The sequence below is a fragment of the Miscanthus floridulus genome, chromosome 10, assembly GCF_019320115.1.
Source record: "Miscanthus floridulus cultivar M001 chromosome 10, ASM1932011v1, whole genome shotgun sequence".
Taxonomy (NCBI): domain Eukaryota; kingdom Viridiplantae; phylum Streptophyta; class Magnoliopsida; order Poales; family Poaceae; genus Miscanthus; species Miscanthus floridulus.
The window spans coordinates 55,606,067-55,624,417 of NC_089589.1; the positions used below are offsets into that span (position 1 = coordinate 55,606,067).

The window sequence follows — 18,351 nt, forward strand, 5'->3', positions numbered from 1 at the left end:
TTCAAATAAAAGCACATTAGCATCCTATCACACCCCAAAATTTTCAATTTTGCGTTGTGCATATAAAACATTAAATAAAATCAAAGGTTTTAATATTTGGATAAAATATACCATGTTTAGTTTGAACTAGCACAAATTTAGTTATAGGAAAAATATGAATTTTCAGAGTTTTCTAATAAGTCTCAGTAGCTGCCTTTAATTTATCTGATTAAGGCATTAACTTGGGTGTCACTTGCATTATAAGGGCGTCCCCAACAACCTGGTACAAATAGGTAGCGACATCAAGCAGATAGGAAATAACAAATTGTAGAAAATGTAAGCTGCATGGCAGCCAAGAAAAGGGACAGATGTCAAAGTAAGTTTTTTTTTTCCAAAAAAGCCTAGTTTATTTATCATATTGAAATCTTCAAATAAAAGTGCATTAGCATCCTGTTACACCCTAAAATTTTTAATTTTGGGTTGTGCATAGAAAACACTAAATAAAATCAAAGGTTTTAATATTTGGATAAGATTTACCAAGTTTAGTTTGAGCTAGCGCAAATTTAGTTATAGAAAAAATGTGAATTTTTAGAGTTTCTAACTTTGACGGACGTTTGGATGATATGATGTTTACTTGTTTCTTCTCTTGGTGTTATGAGTGAGTAGAATTTTTTCAAAACGCGTTTAGTAAGTCGTTTATCTTTTTGTAGCTTGTCTTTGTCTTTTTTTTTTAATTAAATTCCTGCTTTCTCGGTCTTAATCTTTTCCTATAGAGTATCCCAAGAGCCTCTTCTTGTGCTCCAAATGATTCCTTTGAGTTCACCATCCATCAAACGATGTATCAAAACTCCTCGGAATTTTTTTTGGCTTTTCTGGAATTCTTTCTCACTTTTCTATGAGCATAATCTAATTTATAGGTGCTCCAAGATATCTTCTTATGAGCTCCAAATAATTTATTTGGGTTCCTCATGTTCCAAAATATCTCAGAGAATTTCTTATAAATTTTAAGAGCTTTTGGAGTATGTTTCGTGGCCTAAATACCAATTCTAGACTTTTCTAGAATTATTTTATTCACGAAATTATTTAATTCTGAAAATAATTAAAATACCTCATTTTTCTCCAACCTCTAACCCTAACACTATATATATATATATATATATATATATATATATATATATATATATATATATATATATATATATACATATATATATATATATATATATATATATATATATATATATATATATATATATACATATATATAAGTGCGCGCGCGCGCGCCGGTGTTTTGCTCGCCACGCTGATTTCAGATCTAAAATTGTTTTTCAAGTTGCCACTCCTAACGTCAGCTTAACCGTCGTGTTCCGGCGTCGACCACATGAGGTAGCCCTCTTTGTATTCTACGTCGTGGTATACTTGTTTGCACGAATCCATGCACGTTTGATCGTTTCCCTAACCCTTCCTCTTTTCCGGTGAGGAGCATGGTCCGATCTTCTTCTGTCTTCCCTGGCCGCCGGTGATCCTGACCCCTCCTTGCTGCAGCTCGTCGTGCCACCCCCGGGCCACGCCCCCCCGCCACCCCCCCCTCCCGGCCTCGTAGCCCCGTGTGCTGCTGCTGCCAGTCTCGGCCGGCGAGCCGAGCCCGTCTGCTCCGGACACTTGCTGCCGACTGTCGCCTCTCCGCGCCCCACGCGCGGGGCTACGCGTCACTGGCCGCGCTGGGCCTCTTGACCGACTGGTGAGCCCCCACCTCGGCGTCCTTCCCTGGCCGAGAGGCAAGGCGAGCCTCACGTGCCCAGTGAACGCCACGGAGGCTACGATCCGTACAGGCACAAGGTAGAAGATGATATTAATTACGAGTTTGCCACTTGTTTGTAACCTCTGTAGTTTATTCATTTTAACTCCGTTTTGTTTTGTTCAAATTGCGTTAGATTTGTGTTGATGCGCTCTACACACTAATGTTAATGTTTTTCATGTCACATGTTTTTTATATATAGCTAAATATTAAATTGTTTAATATACATGTAACCAATTTTATAATTAAAAGCAACGTAAGTAAACATAGATCTTTCATAAATAAATATATTAATTTGATTAATATTGACATATGTGTTTATAATTATAATATGTTTAGTTTAAACATGTTCCATATACAAAATTTGAATTAGATGCTCGCACATGCTTATTTCTTTTGTAAAGTTAAAGTTTAACTTGCTTATAATGAATTATGTGATAACATTTATAAATAAAATATGATTAGCTTCAACTTGGTTTTTTAGTTTAAATGTGATTCGTCTAATCTGTATTAACAAATTTCTCATGAATTTGTTTAACTAAAATAAATCAAGCTTGTAATCGTCTATTTCCTTTTATAATATAAAACATTTGGTAGTCGTTTCTTTTTAACCATAGTTCTGTTCTTGGTGTTATTGTAATCTTGTAGCAATAGCTCTTGTTGACGATAGTTAAGACCCACCACAAATCATTAACATAACTTGTATAAATGCATGAAAATGATCACCAACGTAGGTTTAGGGGTTCAAACTGACAAATTCCTTAAGTTTTTGGTGAATCTATGTTTTCAGCAGGGTTTATTCAGAAATTAAGCAAGGAGGACCCAATCGTCAGATTAAATCATGTTTATCCATGATGAAACCAACTTAGGAAGACTCCAGAACACTCCAGAAGGCAAACCACCATGACCAGCAGCAAGTCACTGCATGGTGGGGCCGATTGGCCCTACCTACAGGCTGACCGGCCTTTGGACCCCACCTGCCAGCCTCCGCTTCAATGTCGGTTCTCCACCGCCTCTAAGGATCAATCTTACACCGTTGCTTAAGGTTGGTTTGATTTGAGGGCTCAGATTTGACGATGGACTCCTAGTTCCCCCTATATAAAGCACCCCAGACCCTCCTGAGGCATCAATCAATCAATTGATCTTCATCATCTTCACAGCTACCACAATTATTCGAGAAGATCTACTAGAGAGAATATAATAGATCTCCAATTCCTCAAAACTTTAGTATAGGCTAGATAAGTAAGATTCAAGTAGAGCTAGACTACTGCTCAGGATCTTGGATTCATCATCTGGAGGCTGGTATAGCCATTGTATCATCTATATTTCATGACTTTATGCTTAATCTATATTATGTTTCAATCTATTATGTTCTTAATTTGCTTCAGTAGTATGCTTGATATAGTCATAGTTGATACTAAGTTTATGCATAATAAGTTCACAAAGCACTTAGTTCAGTATTCGAGTGAGTTAAGTGGTCGACATTATGTAAACGTGGTGCTTATATGTTGTTTACCTACAGATGCACCCTACATTCCGGGCCATGTGGTAGATCGCGAGTGTGACATTCTCGTTGAGTCCTTTGTAGTCCACTCCCTATCTATAGGACAAGTAGGACCTAATTGTGAAGGAAGTCAAGCTTTGTTCTTGACTTTTCTTAGTAATGTTCCTTATGTGTAGATGAAGAGTTAATTATGCTATAGACGAAAGTATATATACTTGGGTGTACAAAAGACTTAGTATATAGGAATGACTTAGGAATCTTTCTCTTATTTTATCACCTAGTCTAGCTATACTACATTTATGAGAATCTATTTCTATCTCTAGATTATCATTATTGCCCTATACTTATTATATATATCATTTGGCTTACCCTGTTTATAGTAAGTGTTTAGTTAATGATCTCATCATAAGTATTCATCAATATCTCTAGCCACCGCTCCTCCCTGTGGTAAAAATATAAATAACGATACATAAAATACTCCCGAGTGAAGTGCTATAATGGTATATCTGTGCGCTTGTAGAATTTCTCATATATACTCTTCCTAAATTACAAGTGTCAATAATAAATACCAACAAGCATTTCTGACGCCGTTGTCGGGGAGGGCACAAGGTTAAAAGAGAATTGATCAAATGATACTTATTGATGATATGACAACTATGCCCCACTGCTCAAGCAGGCTTACTCTTATTTTTATTTGTTCATATCTTATACAGGGTATTGTAGGATTGGTTTTGATTCACTAACGAATTCCATCAATCACAATCAACCCAATCAAGAGGCAGCTCGACATCAGTATCTAAACCTATGGCTGACAAGACACTACGTGAGTTCTTTGCTCCAAGCAATGAGAACATTCGCACTGGACCAACACTCCAAACCAAGGATCTTGAGTTCAAACTCAAGCCAAGCCTCATCAACATGGTGCAAGCGACCCCATTTAGCGGAAAGGCATATGAAAATGTTAGTGCTCATCTCTAGAATTTTCTAGAGATTAGCAGCACAATCATCATCATGGACATTACTCAAGACATCATACTACTCCACCTATTTCCACTCTCACTTCTAGGGAAGGTGAAGCAGTGGTTCTACGCTAACAAGGATGACATCAACACATGGGCAAAATGTTCAAAGGCCTTCCTAGCAAAGTTTTTCCCTATAGGCAAGACCAATTCCTTAAGTGGAAAAATCTCCAACTTGCAGCAACAGAAAGGTGAAACTAGGCATGGGAACATTTCTAAGAATATATTTCAGATTGTCCTCATCATGGAATGGAAGATTGGTTGCTCATGCAAGATTTCTACCATGGATTAACTAAGAAAGCTCATGAACAACTCGGTACTACTATTGGAGGAGCATTTATGTCACTAACCCTTAGAAAAGCAGAAGCTCTCATGGGAAAGATAGCCTCTAATCAAGGCTGGTCTCAAGGCAACATTCAACATTACAGGAAAAATGAAGAAGCCAATGAATAGGTGTGTGCACTATCAACCAAGATGGAAGTATTGCTAAAGTGGCTCGAATAGCGAGCCAATTACAAAATGGATCAACAAGCCATCCATGACACTTATGACTTGTATACCTTTTGTAACATCTATCGAACCAGAGGGCACTCAGAGAGTAACTGCCTAGAGACACAACAGGATGTAAACTACATCATCAATAATTTTGGTTCACAACAACAAAGATAAGGATGGAGTCAACAATAACAACGATCAAACTATCAAGGTAAGTACCCAGGCAATTACTATAATTCCTCTAATTCTAATTAGCCATCCTTGAGAGATTTAATCTTAGAACAGTCTAAGATTAATGGGAATATTTCCAAAAAGCTTGCTTTTAATGATAAGGTATTACAAAATATAAACACTAAAATGGATAGTTTTTCTTCTACTATAAAAGACCAACTTAGTTATAATAAAAAGATAGAATTACAAATAGCTCAGCTGGCCACTGCTCTGCCTTTTTCAACTAACTTTGAAAAGGTCAATGCCATAACCACAAGAGGTGGCAAATCTATTCGTGATCCTCCATATCCAACAAGGACTGGTAAGACACCAGCAGTGTAGCAAGAGAAGAAGAACAATGAAGCTGAATAAGTTGAGCCACAAGAATAGGAAATGCAACAAGATTTTCATGACACCAACCTCCTACCGTTTTCACACAGAAATAAAAAAGCCAAGGTGGATGAGCAGTTTGGTAAGTTTGTGGAGGTAATTCAAAAGTTATATATCAATATCCCTCTGTTAGATGCCATATAGGTACCTAACTATGCGAAATATCACAAAGACATTCTGAATAACAAGAGACCACTACCCATGACTGAAGTAATCAAGTTAACGGAGGAGTGTAGTGCGGCAATCCTAAACACATCATCCGTAAAGAAGAAGGATCCAGGATGCCCCACTATTGTTTCTTTGATCGGAAACCAGAACTTTGAGCATGCACTATGTGACCTTGGTGCTAGGGTTAGTGTCATGACCAAAGCCATCTTTGACAAGCTCAACTATTCAACACTCACCCCAACATCAATGTGCCTACAACTAGCTGACCAATCAGTCCGCTACCCTGCACCAATCGCCGAGAATATCCTAGTAAAATAAGAAATTTCTTTGTACTAGTCAATTTGTGGTGCTTGATATGCAGGAGGACATAAAGATGCTCCTCATTCTTGGGAGGCCCTTCTTAAGCACCACAAATACACACATTGATGTCAGACCTGGAGAAATCTGATTCCATACTAATGGGAAGGAAGAGTGATTTGCCTTCAAGCCAAGACCAGAACAATGCTCTTAATTGGTGTGGTGCAAGAAGCAAATGCAACCATCAAGGTCTCCATCTCCGAGACCGATTGATGCACCCGATCAATGAACTAGAGAAGTACGGTTCGGTGGACTTAAAATTCTGAACCCTCGCTAGGAGATAAAATTGGTAGTTATCCATATTTACTTTTTACTTTGCATAAATTATTTTTACTTTGGCAAATTTACTTTCCAACACTTGTATTAGAAAATAAAATAAAAATTTCATCACTGCATTATAAAATCTTTAAGCTCATGTGAACTATTTTTATGGTGTGTAAAAACCCGCAAGAATATTTACCATGGAGGCGTAAAAATCAAAATACCATGCATACATGTAGATATATTTCATAGTATCATAAAATATTTTCTGCACAAAATATATACATATGTATACAGAAGAAATATAGGTATAAAAACCCACAGACACCTAGGATCCACCACCATCACCTCATGCTCTCTCCACCATCCAATTTGATGCATCTGCACCGACAGAGCATTAAGCTTGCTTAGCTTCGAAGCAAGACATAGGTGGGTGAAGAAATGACCTAAGTGGGCCTGAGAAGGGGCCAACCGGCCCCACCACTAGGCCGGTCGGCCTGCTGCTGCCGCCATTTATAAATGGGAGAATGGTGTTCTTGCCCTTGTCCAATACTTCAATTGTGATTTTGCCCCTCTTTTTTTAACTTTGTGATTTTACCCTCGCTTTTTTCAAACGAAGCTCCCGTCTACCCCTGCTTTGTAACACCGTCTAAAAAGCTAGGATTAAATGGTAAAAAAAGAAAAAGAAAAGACACGTATGTGAAAAGACAATGATACCCCTTAGTCCTTTCTCCTTTCTCACCCGTTCGCTCGACCCGTTTCCGACGAGAAATCGTAGCTCGCAGATGGTTTCGTGACCTGGTAGTGACGTAGCTACCGGCGGCGGTGCAGCTCCTCCCTCCTTCCTGCTCCCCCCGGCGTGGCTCATCCTCCCTCCTTCCTGCTCCCCCCGGCGCGTCTCCTCCTCCTCCCTCCGCCACACTCCGGCGGCGCAGCTCGCGTGTTAGGGTTTGGGGAGTACCAGCGGCGGCGCGAGTACTGGCGGCGGCGCAGCTCATCCTCACTCCGCCTCGCTCCTCCCTAGGCTTGCGCCCGTAGTGGCTGGGGCGCCGCGTGGCCTACGGTGGGCTCTGCCCTGGCCCCTCCCCCTGGCTCGTGCCCGCTGCGTTGGGGCCTCGCGGGTGCACGCCACCCACCTTCCTCGTCTTCTTCCTCCTGCTGGCCATCGCTGCTTTGGCGACGAACATCATCCTCCCTGGTGCGGGCATCTTCGGGAACCAGACACTAGTGTCCAAGAATGGCAACTTTGAGCTGGGATTCTTCGCCCCGGGCACCGGCATCCACCACTTCCTGGGCATCCACTTCAAGAGGATGCCGAGCACCAGCCCCATGTTCTGGGTTGGGGATAGGGTCATCATCTCTGGCCTCTCCGCCGCCGCGCTGGAGGTCTTCGCCGATAGCGTGTGCATCACAGAGGCTAGGTCTACCTTTTGGTGTTCGCCCATAGCTGGGGAAACGCCGGGCGCCCCGCCGCCCGCCGCCGCCGCGGTGCTCCTCGGCAATGGCAACCTGGTGGTGAGGGACCAGACCAACGCCTCGTGGGTCCTATGGCAGAGCTTCAATTCCCCCAACGACTCGCTGCTCCCCGGCTCTAGGCTTGGGCTCGCCGGCGACATGGGGGCCAACATCTCGTTGATGTACAAGGATTACTCGCACAATGGCAGCGTCAACGTCGACCGGAGCAGGAGGAATGGGTTCGTGCTCACCACCGATGGGCATCCCAGCCTGGGCACCTTCCTGGATTGGATGGTGACATGACCAGACAATGGTAGCTCATTGGTGCTGAATCCTCCGGACAATCCTAATCTGACCGAGTTCTTGCAGTTCCACCTGGGGCAAGTCAGCTTGATGCGGTGGTCAAAGGATTCTGTAGTGGCAAATAGCAGTGGCTGGGTAGCTCGTTGGACCTTCTCTTTAGATTGCAAATCCAGTGGCTTCTTCTGTGGCAATTTCGGTGCTTGCACAAGCAATGGCAGATGTAATTGCATCGATGGATTTGAGCCTTCCTATCCAACTAAGTGGAGCCTCGGATCCTTTGCTACTAGTTGCTCGAGACCAAGATCTCTTCCATTGAGCTGTGAGATGAATGGCTAGACTGAACATGATGACTCTTTTATCCTGCTGGACAAGCTGTAGGGGCTCCCTTATGATTCTCAGAATGATTTAGCAGGAAGTGATGAAGATTGTAAGCAAGCCTGTCTCAGCAAATGCTACTATGTCGCGTATGTGTATGACTCCAGATGCAAGCTGTGGTACTACAACCTATACAACATGAGTTTTGCTTCTAGACCTCCATACAGCAAGGTTTATGTTCATTGGGGCTCCAAACTCAGGGCCAAAAATATAGCAAAGGTGCTGCCAAGATTTTGAATATTTATCAATATTAAATCTGAGTTGAAATAATTGCACGTTGTGCCAAATATGTTTGACCAAATTTAATCAATTGTCAGCATACAATAAAAAAGTCTAATTCCAAATCAGGGTAAAATCACAATTAGGCATAACAAACAGGGGCAAAATTGCATGGGCATTCAGGTCCTTTTGTACAAAGTTTAACACCGTTAGGGTGGATGATGGAGCAGGGGCAAACTGGTGCTTCGTGAATGGCACAGTAGGGGTAAATTCACAAAGTCAAAAAAATAGGGGCAAAATCACAATTTCGATACAAAACAAGGGTACAAACGCAAGAGCCCCTTTATAAATTGGGGGCTCCTGACTGCTCTCTGTTTCACACTCAACCACAATCCCGCACTCTGCCTCCAAATTTCAAAATCATCTCTGTAGTTTAGTAATCCCATTAGCTAACGTGTTGCAGAAATCAGGAAAAACCAAAAATATTAAGGGTAGAAATTCTGCTAAAATCTTTCTTAGAGAAATTATAAGTGATCAGAACAACTAACCCCTAGACGACTAACTCTTGGATGGCTAACCGCTGATTATTTTATTTCTGAACCCGTTCCATGAGTTTTTTTGTTGTTTTGTCATTTTTGCAGGATGTGGAAGGCTTTCATGGGGAAGGCTACCCGTTCGCAGTCATCCCGCTCATTGTGGAGTTCATCCTCTAGGGCGAGCTTCGACATACAGGTAGATGTTCCATCCCCTGGAGCCAGAGCACCACCACAATCGTCATCATCTATGAACAATGTCCTACTGGAAGAATCACATATCTGCTGGCAATCCAAGACAGAGAAGGAAGATTTCAAGAACACACAACTGTGTATGATCCTCTCCTAGTGCAAGGAACAGGTATGGACGTCGAGATCGATTTCATTTTCCATGTTGTTGGTTGGGATAGCTTCTGGAATATTGCTGATCATGGGTCTAGACTTTTGACGTTGGAATTTTTATTCACACTACAAATCACCAACACTGGGGTCAAATTTAGAGTTTTCAGGAAAGAGTATTCTTCTCCCTGGAAGGATCTAAGTTTGCTCCTAGGGTTTAATTCACAATGTGTAGTTGATGTAGACCATGCTTTGCAAGACTTTGATAAACTAAAATTCTAGAAGGAAATCTTGGGGCATAATGAATTTTATCATCCCCGTACCAATGACATTCAACATCCCACACTTCATTTCATGCATAAATGGCTAGGATTTACCATGTTTCCTAGACCTGATACGCGCACTGTGAGAATAGACGATCTTAAGTTGCTTTATGCCATGGTAAAAAGGAGAAAGGTTTTCCCATTAAATTTATGATGCACCAATGGTTGGAAGTTTTCACTCTCATAGGTGATGTCGAGTGTACCTCTTTGGTCACTCGAATTGCCCAAAATTTGGGTCTGTTGAATAATGCTTTGATTTCTTTTATTGATGAGGAGCGCTTGTACATCAATTTGAAATATTTTCGTCAAGCCCAACTGCTTAAAAAGAGATAGGATGGAAGGATTGTCATGATGTATTGTGGTTATTCAACTGAGATTCCGTTACCCAACCAGAATCTCAGTTTATATATTGTGAACTCTTTCACTTTTGATTTGTAGGCAAAGGATGCGGCACCTCGCAGGTGTGCATCCGCAAGACTGTCTCATGCACCTCGGCCTCACTACTATGGCACTGACCCGATACCTGAAGGACCAGCCTACATCGGCTATGTAGCCTGGGACCAAGCGGGAACTTCCCATGGGTTCCAGACCGAACATGTTGGTTGGGACCAACCATCACCTCACCAATCTGAAGGCTCTTGGCAGCAAGCTCCAAGTACGCAGTGGAAAGATAGGAACTACCACAACTACCAGTAGCAGACTTGTCAAGAAACCTCAATTGAGTATCAGGGAGGACGAATTTCCTACTCTTGCTGGGGGTATCATGATCAACAAATGTCCTATCAACGCTTCAACAACAGACTAGCAACCATTGAAGAGACGAACGCTGCCATACAAAGTACAGTACACGAACACTCACAATGGCAGGCGATGATGGGGAACGTGATTGCCGATGTCCATCAGCAATAGCAACAACAGAACCAGAACTAGGACCTTTTGTTCCAGAATTTCCACATTCGGCCACCTCAATAGGCAACCACGACAACAACCAGCTTGGGGGAAGGGCATCCCCCACTTATCCAGGTAAGTATTTCTTTTCCTTGTGTTTTATTATTTAAAAAAAATGCATAACTAAAAAATAAAATAAAAATTTATCTTTGTGTTAGATATATATATTAGTAATGCGTGATCTAAAAAATGAAAACAAAATATAAAGAGTGTGTATAAAGTTTGCTTTAGTTTCTGTTTTTAAGAGCCGAATAAAATAGAAAGGAACTCTCTAAGATCTCTTATAGTGGAAATGATGAATAGTTGCTCTGTTGTAATTTCTTTTAAGTACCTAGTTCTCAGCCTTGAATTCTCCCGAGTTTTGGATAAGATTGTTTTGATATAAGAATTTACTCTAAACCTGAAACTCGTGGGTAGCATATGCTTGATCTAAGTCTAGTTAATTAACGAATATGATATGAGAAAGGTTTGAGCTGCTATTTATCTTGTTCAAAGTGATACTAAAATTCTAGAGATTTATCTTTTAAAAAACATAAAAATGCTACATGATGAGTTCCTGTATGACAAAGCTTGAATTCCCATCAAAGTCATACATGTTATTTTAGGCTAGGAAAACTCCCACTCTTATATGCTGCTTGTAATTGCATTGAGTTTGGTTAAGCTTTGTTGACCCTTATGAGAGGTTTGTCGTGCTCTTAAAATCAAGATCACTACACCTACACTGAGGGTAGGTACAAAAATATGCCATTCCATTTAGGTCCACTCAAAAATGTTTTACTCCTATACTAGAGTGAATACAAAAATAAGTTTGGTAGGTTTTCCATCCACCAAATAAATGCTCCAAGTTCTTGTTGCTATCTCTCAAAAGTTTGTTGAAGAGAAGAGGCATGGGCTATGCAAAAGTTATTCATATCTAAAAAAAGAGTTGGAAAAAATGGACAAGTGTTTGAGATATCTAAAACAATGGGTACTTAGATGTCCACCTGAAAAAAGAGAAATGACCATATTTTCTTGCAAAAGTATTTCCAAGTTTCAAAAGAGAGATAAGTTTTCAAGGAGCATAGTAGAATTAGGTTAGCCACTATATATATCCACCATGTATCCACACACATGCACATCTTGATTTGATTGTATGACTCAACTCTTCGTGGATCCGAGGTTTGACTTTACAATATATGTATTACAAGTATGTTCTTTCATGCTATATGCACTCCTATGAGCTTCACATAAGCATTAGTTGTAGGAAGAGAAAGGCATAACATCACTATTGCCTTAGTGAGGATCCACAAATAACACATATACTGAGAGATTTGAGAGTGTCATACATTGGAATTTCTGAGTTTTATTTTGAAAACTTACAAAAACTCTAGAATAATGGTTGAATAAAGAAGTTGAGACATAGTGCTTGACTTGAACATTCTGTCTTTCAATTGCTCAAGACCCAAGTGAAGGCTAAGAAGCCCCATGGTTGAAGGTAATATGGGTAAGTTTGAAAGTCAGATTAGTTTATTCTAATCCGGAGGAGAATTTTTGTTTGAATGCATGTGTACTTTTGAGGAGTGAAAATATTGTAGCAACTCCTAATCCATTGCTGAGTTTAGCATTGCTCAAGGACGAACAAAGGTTAAGCTTGGGAGAGTTTGTTGACGGTAGTTAACACTCATCATAAACAGTCACTATAACTTGTATAAATGCATGAAAATGATAACCAACATAGGTTTAGAGGTTTAAACTGATAAACACCATGAGTTTTGGTGAATCTATGTTTTTAGCAGGGTTTATTCAGAAATTAAGCAAGGAGGACCCAATCGTTAGATTAAGTGACATTTAGCCGCAACTAAACTGATTTAGGAAGACTCTAGAACACTCTAGAAAGCAAACCACCGTGGCCCGCAGCAAGTCATGACAGGGTGGGTTTGGCCGGTCTCACTTGCAGGCCGCCCGACCTATGGGCCCTACCTGTTAGCCTCCGCTTCAACATCAGTTCTCCACCGCCTCTAAGGATCAATCTTACACCATTGCGGATGCACCCTACATTCTAGGCCATATGGTAGATCGTGAGTGTGACATTCTCATTGAGTCCTTTGTAGTCCACTCCCCGTCTGTAGGACAAGTAGGACCTAATTGCGAAGGAAGTCAAGCTCTGTTCTTGATTTCACTTAGTAATGTTCCTTATGTGTAGATGAAGAGTTAATTATGCTATAGATGAAAGTATATATACTTGGGTGTACAAAAGACTTAGTATATAGGAATGACTTAGGAATCTTTCTCTTATTTTATCACCTAGTCTAGCTATACTACATTTATGAGAATCTATTTCTATCTTTGGATTATCATTATTGCCCTATACTTATTATATATATCATTTGTCTTACCCCCTGTTTATAGTAAGTGTTTAGTTAATGATCTCATCATAAGTATTCATTAATATCTCTAGCCACCGCTCCTCCCTGTGGTAAAAATATAAATAATGATACCTGGAATACTATTAGGTGAAGTGCTACAATGGTATATCTGTGCGCTTGCAGAATTTCTCATATATATACTCTTCCTAAATTACAAGTGTCATTAATAAATACCAACAGCTCTCTGACGATGTTTTACCCTATGTGGTGTACTGTTCTTAGTTGCTTTTATTTGTTGCTTGTATGATTACCTTTGTGTGGCGCTTGCTGCGAGTAGAACGAGAACTGCTTGTGAGCTCTAAAGACCAAAGGTGATGATAAGAAGAAAAGTATGAGGAAGCTTGAGGAAGTGTTAATGCATGTATAATATGAGGCTCTCCTTGACACCTAATAACTATAATGTCACTATATTCATGCTGCATGTGTCGAATATGAATAGACCTTAAGGATATTCCTAGTATTTGTTATCTTGATCCTTGATACCTATGGTTCATGCACATGGGTAGTTTTGCTAGTTGCTCTACTTAAAGATGAAAGCTCCTTAATAATGACTAATGGCATATGCAATGATGTTTAAAGTGTGCTTTTTAGCAGCATGGAATCCCTAAGGACTTATCTGTGAGCAAAATCTAGCACTTACAGTACAACCATGAGTGCTATATGGATCTGGCTTTAGTTAAGTATGAGGACCTTTTCTAGCTTGTTAGTGGTTTCCCAAAAGGGCGCAAAAGGGGCTTGCCAAGTCGGGTATAGTGCGGCCTCTGTCCTTATGTGTATAGACTGCCGCAGAATGTGCCATCTGGAAGGGGAGCTCTACATCTTCTTGCCGATTGGAAACCTAGCGGCCCTAACTTGTTAGATGAACCTTTGAAAGACTTCATAGTGAACCCTGCCAACCTTCCTTAGTAGTGGGTCAAGAGGCTGATCACCTTGGGTGAAAGGGTAAATCACAGCTCATGGTGAAAGTGTACAACCTCTGCACAGTGTAAAACTAGTATATCAGCCATGCTCACGGTCACGTGCTACTACAGAAAGTTAATTCACCGCCAGCACCTTCACCAACGATTTTGAGATAACTGGCGGTGATACATATGACCGCTGGCTTATGACCTATGGGCCCCTTCCTGGCTGAATAACCAGCGGCGATGCATGCTTTCAACGCTCACTCGGTGTATGATTCGACAGTGAACAGAATCTCGCCCTTCGTCGCCACGTCGTCCGCTGGTCCAGCGGTAGAAGGGTTTTCACCGCTGGCTGCTCATCCTATGTTCACCGCCCAATGAACTCGTCAGAGATAACATTTTTTTACCATCGGTGCCATGATGGACGTGTGTGCTATAGTAAGATCTGGCGGTGATCAGGTTATCACCGTCGAATTACTGTATGAATCGATGATGAACAACCATTATTTGAATGGGCGCGTTGGTGAGCTAAAGTCAATGTCAGTGCGATACAGTAGTGTTACAACCACCAGGACCTTCATATGGTGATGGTGGATGCTCGAAATCTATGCCGTCCATTAGTGTGTATTGAATCTGGACCCTTGATCTGGACTGAAGCCCTAATAAGGCCGGTCAGCCGCCGCCACCTCCCGCACGGCCGGCCCATTGTTCCTCTCTTGCTATATGTTGGTGATTTGTAAACTGGACTAGTAAATTTATATGAATACCGTGCTGCTCTAGGAAGATGATGGTAGCATCCAATAGACATGAGGATTTATACTAGTTCAGGTCGGAGCCCTATGTCTAGTCTCAGAGATGATTGAGTGTGTGCTCCTCGCTTGAATGCTTTGAAGTTCTTACAATGGGAGGGTGCAAGAAGGGTGGAAGAGATGGAAGGACCTATGCTAGGCGAAGGGCTACCCGAAGAGAAGCTCTAGGAGCCCTACTACAATTGTGAATGAATGGAATGGTAGAGGATGTGAATATCATCCCCGAGATGGATGCCCTGGCTGCCCTTATATAGAGTTTGGGGCCAGGGCTTATACAAAGAGTAGGTTGTCCCGACCAAAGGGTCGAGAGCCTAAGGGAGGGCCTAGCTAACTTGGCCTACAAGCTATCTTCTGGTACACATTTGGTCATGGCTATTGTCATGGTCTTCTAGGCTCGTTGTTGCAGGATGTGACGTGGCATTATTATGCCGGCCGTGGTGGCACTATAGCCTCATTGGCTTTTCATCAGCTATCCTGTGCAACACAGTATTCGTCATGGCCTTCATCATCGTCTCCTAGTTCCTAGGGTCATCGTACCCAAAGTAGGTAGCTGCCCTAGGTCGTCGATCGCTTGGTCGCTTTGTGGGGCGAGGGCCACGACCCCGATCATCGAGGTTAGGGCACTTTGTAGGTCTGGATGGCCTTTTCATCATGCCCCTTGTCGTGGATCCCCATCCCATAGTGGGTGGGATCATACAAGCATCTAATCATTTCGTATTTGGATGGTGGGTGCAGTATCCGTTGCCACCGTGGTGCGGAGTTGTCTCATCGGTGTGGCATGGCACAGGGATGGTATCTGACTGGGCCAAGGTGACTACCGTCCCCTTGGTCCTTATGGGGTCAGTGCAGCATGCTTGCTCTTATTAGAGCAGGCACGCCTACCTACGCATGATGTCCCCTCTTCCCTCCCAGGGGTCATGACGCGGAGAGGTCATGCGTCTTGCGAGTGCTATGTGCTAAGGTGGATGGAAGGGGTCAGGGATGACCCCAGGCTTGGTGCCTTGCCAGCTCTGCTTGGCTTTCGCTGGGCCTCGGTCGTTCGGGCCTTTGTTAGCCATTGTGTTGCGGGCCGTATGGCCTACTAACTAATCGGTGCCTTGAGATACCCCTAGGTTACAACCCCAACTGTAGCCCCTGAGTAATTTGCGATCATGAAGTGGTCGTGAAAGCACTGGTGCATGTGTGCGTTGGAGCGCGAGTTCATAGTTGTGGCCTTTTCAAGCTTCGTTGCTCGACCCCTTACGGGCTGGTGTATTCAATGAGGCAGGTGGATGTTGTGTCCCATCTCGCCAAGGCATCCAGATGATGTGATTCTCGATCAATGAGCCCTGCCATGTCAGTGTGCCATGTTTTGGAGTTCGTGACCCTTTGGAGTCGTGTGATCTCGTCGACCCCTATTATGGCTCCTCTTATGGAAGGCATAGACTTCTTTGCCCTTACGTGGGACTCTGACCTTGGCTATGGCCCTCCATGGTGCGCCACGCGGCGTGGGGGTCCCAAGCCATTTTGGTCCACCTTTGGGATTATAAATAGAGGCCTTCTTGCCATTTGAATCATCCATGGCCGTGAATATGAATAGCTCCCCCTTTTCGTAGACAGAGAAGATGAGGGAGAGATGGTTGCCCTTTCCAGTAGCAGGCACTTGGAGGGATGTTGCGAGTAGGAGGAGGCTAAGGAGGTGCTCGAACCACTTTCTAGGCCCAGTGGTTTCAGCAGTCTCTAGACTCTCTAGGTTTTGGTTTGCTGAACCATTGGTCCTAGTGGCCACGATTAGCTTCTCTAGAAAACCGAGGGTGCCTCATCATTTCCCTCCTATTTCTTGGAGCCTGATGGTGTTGGTATCTGGGCCTAGTGACCCTATCCTCCCTTATGCGCCCTGGTCCAGAGGTTGTGGTGTGGCAAGAAGGCTGACGAGGGGTTCCTCGCTCCTCCTTGGGCCCGTGGAATTTTCCTTCGGACTTCTCCATGGTATAGCCATCGCAAAGATACTTGGTCTTAGCACCCTATGGGCAGTGTGTCTATTCTTGTATTAGAGGGTGCTCAGTGGGGAGAGGTTTTCCCCTGAGGTTTAGGCTCCCCTTGTGGTGATCCCTTAGTCTCTGTGGTTGGGCTTGCGCCTCTACCCAGGGTTGCCTAAAGAATTATTTGATGCGAGGGATCATCCCCTCGACCTCTTTTTCGCACAGTCGCGAGGATTTTTAGGTCATGCATTGGCTCAGAGGTCTTGGACCTTCTGTTTCTTCCACATGATTGAGCCGAGATCATGCTTTGGGTTCTACATTGTGCGTCACCCTGTCTTCTTGCTTCGTTGATCTCTCTCGGAGAGGTCGTGGTCCTTTGATAGTTCATGAGTCATCAGAGCAGGCTTTAGGTCCAAGACCTTGGGATGCTAGGAGAATTTAGTCGTGGCTTGGCCCTGACTTCTTTTGGGGTCATGGGGACCCAACTCCATTTTCCCCGGTGTCCTTGCTGCCCCCAGGGGGTCGTGTTAGCTAGTTATGGGTGGGTTTGGTTTCGCCCCACGTGGGGAGAGGCATGTCCACCGTAACCACACGATCGGAGCGGTGCGCCTCATCGGGGTCTCTGGGTAATCCAAGTGGGACCCAATATCCTCCCCAATCAACATGGAGTTTGGCTGTGCCTCATGCAAGACGTCCCATAAATAATCAACTATCAATCCCATTGGTCCCCAACCGCCTCTACAGCGGCCAGAGGGCATGATTCCTCCCCCAGAGGGGGTCAACCCAGGAGACTTTGAAGTGGATGACTCAAACATAGGGAGAGATGGTCATGTGGCTTCGCACCAATGATTAGAGCCGCAGGGGCCCATTTCCTCCCTGCCCCTATCCCTTTTGTGGCCTCGAGCCCTTCTAAGGACCGGCCTGATAGAGGGTTTCCTAAGAACGACACAAGGTCGTGGTCGCGGTGGGTTGCTCGGCACACGATCTCAGGGGGCGGTCGGCCTCCTAGTCATATTGTGGCATAATGGCGCCTATTTGTGTGGGGTCATGCCCCATGGAATACGGGCGCGTGAATTGAACCGATATGGACAAAGTGGGGGAATGCAAAGCTTACTTGGTTCGTGCTGCTGCATGGGTAACCGCCACTTTGCCTTTCCTCCAATCGCTTCACCTACTCTATGTGGTTTCCAAGATGGTTAGTAAATGAAGGTGAATATGCACGTGCTTGAGTTATCCTCTATGGCCGGTTATTGTGGCTATAAATCGGGAGAACTGGTATGGCGGAGGGAATCATCTGCTCTTCAGTGTTTGCCCTACTGCTCCTTCCTTCTTGCTTTTAGGTGCTCGTAGCTTCCCTTCCCCTTTGAGTTGATGGATTGCGATGAGCATCCATAGGGGGGTCGCCAGAGGCTAGTGGTCCACCACTGCATCTCTGAGGTCTGTGGTCATCGATAGTTTCACAGCCTCATCCGTGAGGTGAACATGCGTCATCGGTAGTTTTCCACAGTCGCCCACAAGGCGAGGCGGCTAGAGCTTGACCTTGATGCTGCTAAGGTTGCTCTCGACGCCTTGGAGGGTGAGTTTGCCATTGCACCAGC

General features: G+C 43.3%; 1 non-coding gene and 1 pseudogene across 1 annotated transcript; one reads left to right on the forward strand and one right to left on the reverse strand.

Moving 5' to 3' along the window:
* The first annotated feature begins 4,085 nt into the window (after positions 1-4,085).
* LOC136488677 (S-locus-specific glycoprotein S13-like) lies at positions 4,086-9,246 on the forward strand (annotated as a pseudogene).
* LOC136490413 (small nucleolar RNA R71) lies at positions 4,450-4,551 on the reverse strand. Its single transcript, XR_010767705.1, has one exon. It is a non-coding gene; the product is annotated as a small nucleolar RNA R71 (small nucleolar RNA).
* Positions 9,247-18,351: the final 9,105 nt, after the last annotated feature.